At 46.9% G+C, this 7,015-nt stretch overlaps 1 pseudogene; it reads left to right on the forward strand.

The window, feature by feature from the left end:
- Positions 1-863: 863 nt before the first annotated feature.
- On the forward strand, positions 864-2,526 carry LOC703963 (ribosome production factor 2 homolog; annotated as a pseudogene).
- The last annotated feature ends 4,489 nt before the right edge of the window (positions 2,527-7,015 follow it).

The following is a 7,015-nucleotide window of genomic DNA, read 5'->3' on the forward strand; positions in this document are numbered from 1 at the left end:
GAGAGGAGTTCGAGACCAGCCTGATCAACATGGTGAAACTCTGTCTCTACCAAAAATACAAACATTAGCCAGGCATGGTGTCACCTATAATCCTAGCTACTTCGGAGGCTGAGGTGGGAGGATCACTTGAACCTAGGAGGTGGAGGTTGCAGTGAGCCAAGATGCACTCCAGCCTGGGAGACAGAGCAAGACTCCATCTCAAAACAAAAAAACAGACAGTCAAATAATTACTCATACACAAGTGTTCATAGCCGCATTGCTCACCATAGCCAAAAAATGAAAACAACCCAAATGCCTATCAACTGATGAATGGATAAACAAAATGTAGTATATTCAGACAATGGAATATTATTCTGCCATAAAAACGAAATACTGATACATGCTATAATGTAGATGAACCTTGAAAACGCTGTACTAAGTGAAAGAAGCCAGACACAAAAGGTCACATACCGTATGAAACCATTTATACGAAACATCCAGAATAGATAAATCCATAGAGAAAGAAATCAGATTGGTGGGCCGAGTGCAGTGGCTCATGCCTGTAATCCCGGCACTCTGGGGGGCTGAGGCGGGCAGATCACGAGGTCAGGAGATCGAGACCATCCTGGTTAACACGGTGAAATCCCATCCCTTCTAAAATTACAAAAAATTAGTCGGGCGTGGTGGCAGGTGTGTGTAATCCCAGCTACTCAGGAGGCTGAGGCAGGAGAATCGCTTGAACCCAGGAGGGGGAGGTTACAGTGAGCCAACGTAGCGCAACTGCACTCCAGTCTGGGTGACAGAGGGAGACTCCGTCTCAAAGAAAGAAAGAAAGAAAGAAAGGAACCAGTTTGGTATTTGCCAGGAGCTGGGAGGAAGGAGGAATGTGGGGTGACTACTTAATGGCTATAAGGTTTCCTGTTGGGATAACAAGAATTTACCAGAACTAGATCCACCTAGTTAAGAGTTGCAGGTAGTGGTAGCGATGGACGCTCTGGATCGAGTTGTAAAGCCCAAAATGAAAACAGCCAAGAGATTCCTTGAGAAAAGAGAACCAAAACTCAATGAAAATATTAAAAATGCCTTGCTGATTAAAGAGGGAAATGCAAATGTAACAGTGACACAAGTACTTAAAGATGTGTGTGCACTGAAAAAAACATACAGTGTACTGTATAAAAAGAAAAATATTACAAGACCTTTTGGCCGGGCGCGGTGGCTCAAGCGGCCGGGCGCGGTGGCTCAAGCCTGTAATCCCAGCACTTTGGGAGGCCGAGATGGGCGGATCACGAGGTCAGGAGATCGAGACCATCCTGGCTAACACGGTGAAACCCCGTCTCTACTAAGAAATACAAAAAATAGCCGGGCGAGGTGGCAGCGCCTGTAGTCCCAGCTACTCGGGAGGCTGAGGCCGGAGAATGGCGTGAACCCGGGAGGCGGAGCTTGCAGTGAGCTGAGATCCGGCCACTGCACTCCAGCCTGGGCTACAGAGCGAGACTCTGTCTCAAAAAAAAATAAAGACCTTTTGAGGATCAGACATCACTGGAATTCTTTTCAAATAAGTCAGATTGTTCTTTTTTCATGTTTGGCTCCTGTAATAAGAAGCAGCCAGGCCGGACGTGGTGGCTCATGCCTGTAATCCCAGCACTTTGGGAGGCTAAGGCAGGCGGATCACGAGGTCAGGAGATAGAGACCCTCCTGGCTAACATGGTGAAACCCGATCTCTACTAAAAATACAAAAAAATTAGTCGGGTGTGATGGCAGGTGCCTGTAGTCCCAGTTACTCAGGAGGCTGAGGCAGGATAATGGCATGAACCTGGGAGGCAGAGCTGGCAGTGAGCTCAGATAGCACCACTGCACTCCAGCCGGGGTGACAGAGCGAGACTCTGTCTCAAAAAAAAAGAGAAGCAGCCATATAATCTAGTAATAGGTCGTATGTATGACTACCAGGTGCTGGATGTGATTGAATTAGGTATTGAGAATTTTGTCTCTCTAAAATACATTAAGAACGGTAAATGTCCTGAGGGAACAAAACCCATGCTAATATTTACTGGTGATGATTTCAATGTAACAGAAGATTATAGAAGACTAAAAAGTCTTCTTGTTGATTTGAGGCCCCACGGTATCAAATATCTGCCTGGCTGGATTAGAGTATGTTCTGCACTTCACTGCACTGAATGGGAAGATTACTTTCGAAGCTATAAGTTGCTGTTGAAGAAATCTGGTTGCAGAACACCACAGATTGAATTGGAAGAAATGGGACCCTCATTAGATCTGGCTCTGAGGAGGACACACCTGGCATCAGATGACTTTTATAAATTATCTATGAAAATGCCAAAACCTCCCAAACCAAAGAAGAAGAAAACTATCTCCAATGATACTTTTGGTACAACTTGTGGAAGGATTCATACGTAGAAGCAAGACCTAAGCAAACTACAAACCAGGAAAATGAAGGGGTTGAAGAAGCGACCTGCAGAAAGGATAACAGAAGACCAGGAGAAAAAGTCAAAAAGAATTTAAAAGAAATGATGGGGGAAAAAAAAAGAATTTACCAGAACTAAACATTGGAGAAGGTTGCACAACACTGTGGAAGTAAATGCCAAGAATTGAACACTTTAATATGATTAATGGTTAATTTTATTTTACGTGAATCTTATCTCAATAAAAAGAGAATAAACTGGGTGCAGTAGTTCATGCCTGTAATCCCGGTACTTTGGGAGGCCAAGGCGGGAAGATTGCTTGAGATTAGGAGTTCTCAAGACCAGCCTGAGCAACAGAGAGGAACCCTATCTTCTTTCCGTTGTTGTTGTTGTTGTTTTCTTGTTCTGTCACCCAGGCTAGAGTGTAGTGGCGTGGTGTGATTGATCTCACTATAACTCTGCCTCCTGGGTACAAGTGATCCTCCCAGGAGTGGCTGGGACGACAGGTGTATGCCACCATGCCCAGCTAATCTTCATATCTTTTTTGGTAGAGATAGGGTTTTTCTGTGTTGCCAAGGCTGGTCTCAAACTCCTGGGCTCAAACAGCCTGCCTACCTTGGCCTCCTGAAGTGCTAGGATTACAGGAGTAAGCCACCTCACCTGGCCTTGACCCTATCTTAAAAAAAAAAAAGAAGGCCGGGCGCGGTGGCTCACGCCTGTAATCCCAGCACTTTGGGAGGCCGAGATGGGTGGATCACAAAGTCAGGAGATCGAGACCATCCTGGCTAACACGGTGAAACCCCGTCTCTACTAAAAAATACAAAAAAAAAAAAAAAAACTAGCCGGGTGAGGCGGCGCGTGCCTGTAGTCCCAGCTACTTGGGAAGCTGAGGCAGGAGAATGGTGTAAACCCAGGAGGCGGAGCTTGCAGTGAGCTGAGATCCGGCCACTGCACTCCAGCCTAGGTGACAGAGTGAGACTCCATCTCAAAAAAAAAAAAAAAAAAAAAACTAGCAGGGCATGGTGGGCATGCACCTGTAGTCCCAGCTACATAGGAGGGTGAAGTGGGAGGATTGCTTGAACCCAAAAGTTTGAGGTATCAGTGAGCTATGATGGCACTGCTGCACTCCATCCTGGGCAGCAGATTAAGACCCTGTCTCTTAATGAAAAAAAGAAAGAGATTTTAGAAAAAGGAAAAAAAACAAGGGACCTTCTCAGAACCTCTAGAATCAAGAGCGAGATGCTGCATGATCAATGAAATGAAAACTCTCGGCCAGGCGCGGAAGCTCACACCTGTCATCCAAACACTTGGGGAGGCAGAGGTGGGCAGATCATGAGGTCAGGAGTTTGAGACCAGCCTGGCCGGTATGGTGAAACCCCATCTTTACTAAAAATAAAAATTAGCCCGGCGTGGTGGCTCGTACTTGTAGTCCCAGCTACTTGGGAGGCTGAGACAAGAAATCCCTTGAACCCTAGAGGCAGAGGTCACAGGGAGCCGAGATCATGCCACTGCACTCCAGCCTAGGTGACAGAGCAAGACTCCATCTCAAACACTCAAATCTTTGCTTTCTTCCTTTTTTTTTTTTGTTGAGATGGAGTCTTGCTTTGTCACCCAAGCTGGAGTGCAGTGGAGCGATCTCGGCTCACTGCAACCCCCGCATTCTGGGCTCAAGCTGTTCTTCTGCCTTAGCATCCAGAGTGGCTGGGATTATAGGCACGTGTCACCACGCCCAGCTAATTGCTTTCTATTTTTATTTATTTATTTATTTTTTGAGACAGAGTCTTGCTGTGTCGCCCAGGCTGGAGTGCAGTGGTGCGATCTCCGCTCACTGCAAGCTCCGCCTCCCAGGTTCACGCCATTGTCCCGCCTCAGCCTCCTGAGTAGCTGGGATTACAGGCGCCCGCCACCTCGCCCAGCTAATTTTTTGTATTTTTAGTAGAGACGGGGTTTCACCGTGTTAGCCAGGATGGTCTTGATTTCCTGACCTCGTGATCCGCCCGCCTTGGCCTCCCAAAGTGCTGGGATTACAGGCGTGAGCCACAGCGCCTGGCCTGTTTTCTATTTTTAGTAGAGACAGGTTTCACCATGTTGGCCAGGCTGGTCTCGAACTCCTGACCTCAAGTGATCCACCCACCTCGGCCTCCCAAAGTGCTGGGATTACAGGCATGAGCCACTGTGCCCGGCCAAATCTCTGCTTTCAAATACCCACCTCTTCTCATGTCAAGGCTACATTCTGCACTTGCAGACTATTGAAGTAATTCCATATATATATATATGTATATACATAAAATGAATATATGTATATTTACTACATATATATTGTGTGTGTGTGTGTGTGTGTGTATATATATATATATATATATTTTTTTTTGAGACGGAGTCTCGCTCTGTCGCCCAGGCTGGAGTACAGTGGCCGGATCTCAGCTCACTGCAAGCTCCGCCTCCCGGGTTTGCGCCATTCTCCTGCCTCAGCCTCCCGAGTAGCTGGCACTACAGGCGCCTGCCACCTCGCCCGGCTAGTTTTTTGTATTTTTTAGTGGAGACAGTGTTTCACCGTGTTAGCCAGGATGGTCTCGATCTCCTGACCTCGTGATCTGCCTGTCTCGGCCTCCCAAAGTGCTGGGATTACAGGCTTGAGCCACCACGCCCAGCCTTATTTTTTTAATTTTTTTAATTGAGACAGAGTCTCAATCTGTCGCCCAGGCTGAAGTGCAGTGGCGCGATCTCAGCTCACTGCAGCCTCCACCTCCTGGGTTCAAGCAATTCTCTGCCTCAGTCTCCTGAGTAGCGGAGATTACAAACCACCGCCACCACGCCCAGCTGATTTTTTTGTATTTTTGGTAGAAACAGGGTTTCACCATCTTGGCCAGCCTGATCTTCAATGCCTGACCCGTGATCCACCCGCCTCCGCCTCCCAAAGTGCTGGGATCACAGGCATGAGCCACCGTGCCCAGCCATGTATTCTATATTTATATATGTGGCAGTCTACTATGTGGCAGTCACTAAACTAGGCACTGGTAAAACAAACAATGGAGTGCAAAAAACAGTCACGGCCCCTGCCCTCCTGGAGCTTACAAACCTTGTTGGAAGAGGCAGACGTTGATCAAAAGACTATATAAATAGGGCCAAGCGCAGTGGCTCAGGCCTATAATCCCAACACTTTGGAAGGATGAGCTGGGTGGATCACCTGAGGTCAGGAGTTCAAGACCAGCCTGGCCAACATGGCAAAAACCTGTCTCCACTAAAAATACAAAAAAATTAGCTGAGCATGGTGCCACATGCCTATATTCCCAGCTACTCAGGAAGCTGAGGAAGGAGAATCCCTTGAATCCACATGGTGGAGGTTGCAGTGAGCCGAGATCACACCACTGCACTCCAGCCTTGTAGACAGAGCGATACTAAAAAAAAAAAAAATAAACAAATAAAGGCCATATAAATAAATGAAGATGCACAACTGTGACAATTGCTATAAGAAAGATTTATGGTGCTATAAGAGCAAATAAGAGGAAGATTTGGGCCAAGCTGGGTGGCTCACACCGGTAATCCCAGCACTTCGGGAGGCTTAGATGGGCTGATCTCAAAAAACAAACAAACAAACAAACAAACAAACAAAAAAGAGTAAGATTTGAGGAGCAGTGTATAACAGGTAAAGAATATTCCTGACAAATAATAGACTGTGCAATGGCCTTGTAGCAGAATGAAGCATGGTGTCTTTAAGGACTGCAGGAAGACCACGTGGCTATAGCAAAGATGTTTAGGAACAGCCCAACCATGTAATATCTTCTAAGCCAGGGAAGATGAGTCTGGTTTGTTGTTGTTTTTAGACGGAGTCTCACTCTGTCGCCCTGGTTGGAGTGCAGTGGTTAGATCTCAGCTCACTGCAACATTTGCCCCCTGGGTTCAAGTGATTCTCCTGCCTCAGCCCCCCAAGTAGCTGGGATTTCAGGCATACCACCACACCGAGCTAATTTTTGTATTTTTAGTAGAAACGGGGTTTTCCTATATTGGTCAGGCTGGTCTTGAACTCCTGACCTCACGATCCCCCCGCCTCAGCCTCCCATAGTGTTGGGATTACAGGCATGAGCCACCGCGCCTGGCCTAATTTTTATTTTTATAGAGCTGGGGCCTCACTTTGTTGCCCAGCCTGGTCTTGGACTCCTGGGCTCAAGCTATCCTCCCACCTTGGCCTCCCAAAGTGCTGAGATTACAGATATAAACCTCCATGCCCAGCAGTTTTTTCAACACTTACAGAACTAGTCTCATGGCCTCTTCTTCAGAGATACCAGCACCTGGCTGCCCAATGCCCCATACTCACAAGTATGGTTTCTACCCCTTGGGGTTCTTCCTCTGAGTTCAGAGACACGAGCACCTGTCAATGGAGGTCTGGGTGTGTGCTGTGTTTGACCCTTCCCCTTCTAAATTTCTATGTTTTAATAACTCCAACCTCTTCCTTTTGTTCCCTCAGCCCCAAGGATGGTAGCTGTTCCTACAGTTACTACCACCATGGTACTTTAGATTTCACCTTTTACTTCTTCAGTTACTCAGTTAACAACCCACTATGTTACACTGTCTCTGTCCAAATGCCATGTGATTTCTACCTCCTTACAGGACCTTGACTA

This window comes from Macaca mulatta, chromosome 10, assembly GCF_049350105.2.
Source record: "Macaca mulatta isolate MMU2019108-1 chromosome 10, T2T-MMU8v2.0, whole genome shotgun sequence".
Taxonomy (NCBI): domain Eukaryota; kingdom Metazoa; phylum Chordata; class Mammalia; order Primates; family Cercopithecidae; genus Macaca; species Macaca mulatta.